Genomic DNA, 2461 nt, shown 5'->3' on the forward strand with positions numbered 1-2461 from the left:
CCGATTAGCAGACCCCCTGAAACGAACCGGCAACTGCATGCCCACCACTTAAAAAGTTTACCATTATTCAAACACTCTGCGAGCGGCTGGTCTAATCCCGACCACACCAAGCCTAATTTGACCCGGCCGTGTGGGGTGTGTGTGTGTGTCATTGTGTGGCAACTCCATCGCTTCGTTCTTGCCTTCGTCGTCTAGGTGGTTTTGTAAACAGCAACATTAAGGATTACACTAGTTTGTTTATCTTGATCCACAAATTTTGCCATTTTGGTACACGGCCGGACAACACACTGTGAGAGGATCCGAGTCACATTGAGGCCATCCACGTGTCCTGTGACCTGTGTGCATCCACTGTCCGTCGGCATCCGACGGCTGCGCCACCACCTCCCCGGCGACCACACCACATGGCTCAGCTAGGGATTCCCGGCGAGGTGGGGGTTGTGGCTATGGTTGGAGGGGTTGAGGAGGGAGCTAGGGAGGTAGTTGAGCTTTGGGTGCGGTGGATTTGAAATCCATGGAGGGGAGCTCGCAAAATCGGCCGGCGAACGGGAGGAGCTCAAGCTCCGTCCATAGCGTCGGGAGGGAGAGGGAGAGTGAACTGAGAGAGAGAGGAAGAGTGGGCGCGGGTGGGTGGAGGGGAGTTGTACGCCTTCAATGCCGTGTAGTGGGGTGGCCGGGGACGAGCTCGACGGTCGGCATGTGGCGGCGACCGACGAACCTCGGTCTCGGAGTGGTTGAAACAGAGCCGTCGCTGACCGTCCGCCGCCCCAAGCGGACTGTCCGTGAGGCAGGGTGTTACACCACCACTGGCGGATCGACTGCTACCCGCGTGGGTACAGGGCAGAGGACAACGGCGAGTACTTCTCCCTCTACCTCGAGCTCACCGGCGATTCCACAAGCGGCAGCGTCGAGGCCATCTTCGAGGCCTTCATGACGAAACCAGACAGCGCGCCGTCCTCGTCCTGCGTGCACATGGCCCAGCAGGTCTACTCATCATCACCACCTGCGGCGGCGGAGGGGTCAGGTCGCTGGCGTTCCGGCAGTTCGTGAAACGGAAAGACCTCGACTCGCTGTACCTGGCTGACGGCTGGGCGACGATCCCGTGCGGGGTCATCGTCACCGGGCGCGGCCGCGACAACGACCCCCTCGTCGCGCCGCCGCCCGACATCGGCACCCACCTCGGCCTCCTGCTGGACTGCGCGGACGGCTCCGACGTCTCCTTCGTCGTCGACGGCGCGAGGTTCCCGGCTCACCGGGCCGTGCTTGCTGCCCGCTCGCCGGTATTCAAGGCGCAGCTCCTGGGCCCCACGGCGAAGGCCAGGGCGTCATCCGTCACCGTGCCCGACATGGCCCCCGCGACGTTCCGAGCCATGCTCCGGTTCGTGTACACCAACGCCTGCCCCGAGGACGGCGAGCTCGGGGGCTCGCCGAGCGAGGTGTACCCGCGCCTGCTCGCCGCCGCCGACCGGTACGCGCTGGACCGGCTGAAGCTCGTGTGCGCCGGGAAGCTGTGGGGCAACGTGTCGGCGAACACGGTTGCCGCCACCCTAGCATGCGCCAAGGCGTGTAGCTGCCCGGAGCTGAAGACGAAGTGCGTTGGCTTCCTTGTGGACGAGAACTTCAGAGATGCAGTGCTAACTGATGGGTTTGTGCAGCTGGTGCAGAAGTTCCCATCCATGATTGCCGAGCTGAAGGAGGCGGTGGGCAAACAGTGAGACGGCGCGGCATGTGTGTGTACTCAGATCATACACACCTCATCAAGCGTTCAGGGATGTAGCTAGCACTATGCCAGAACTCGTCATTGGAGACGCGGAAAAAGTCTAATTGGTGGATTTCTTGCGTCACCGATGATGCCTTTTTCTAGAACGCGTCACCAATGAGGGGATATTGGTGACACAGTTTGACAAAATGCGTCACTAATGAGTAATTGGTGACGTGTTTTGGCAAAATGCGTCACCAATGATGAATTGAAAAAACAAAAAAAATCAATAGTACATTTTTTTTCTCCATTATATATATGCAGTAGTATATAGGTGATTCACTCACCTATGCACATCACAGTTTTCTCTCTGATCACATATACATGCGGAATAGCAATCATCAACAATTATCATATATACACATGTGCATCCTATGATTCACTTACAAATTGAAATTACATGGGACTACGAACCAAAATACACATTTGGAAAGCACAAGTCACTAAGAGCTGCAAACTGGTAATGCTATATTTAAGTCTACTTGTACCAGGAGTCTCAGAAGTGGCATCCTCCACCTTCAACTTTTGAACCAGTGCCCTACAATATCCGTGTATAAGTTCAAAAGTTAGCAACCAATTGTACCAGCCCCATCGAGATTCACTTACATCTGTGCATCTTAAGAGAGATTCACTATAAATATTGCTCTACTCAATATTTTTGTGTGTTAGGCAACGAATTAACAATTAAGAGAGAACTCTCTCATC

At 55.5% G+C, this 2461-nt stretch overlaps 1 pseudogene; it reads left to right on the forward strand.

Annotated features, from left to right (window-relative positions):
* Window positions 1–651: 651 nt before the first annotated feature.
* LOC120713543 lies at window positions 652–1712 on the forward strand (annotated as a pseudogene).
* The last annotated feature ends 749 nt before the right edge of the window (window positions 1713–2461 follow it).

This window comes from Panicum virgatum, chromosome 6K (genome assembly GCF_016808335.1).
Source record: "Panicum virgatum strain AP13 chromosome 6K, P.virgatum_v5, whole genome shotgun sequence".
Classification (NCBI taxonomy): Eukaryota; Viridiplantae; Streptophyta; class Magnoliopsida; order Poales; family Poaceae; genus Panicum; species Panicum virgatum.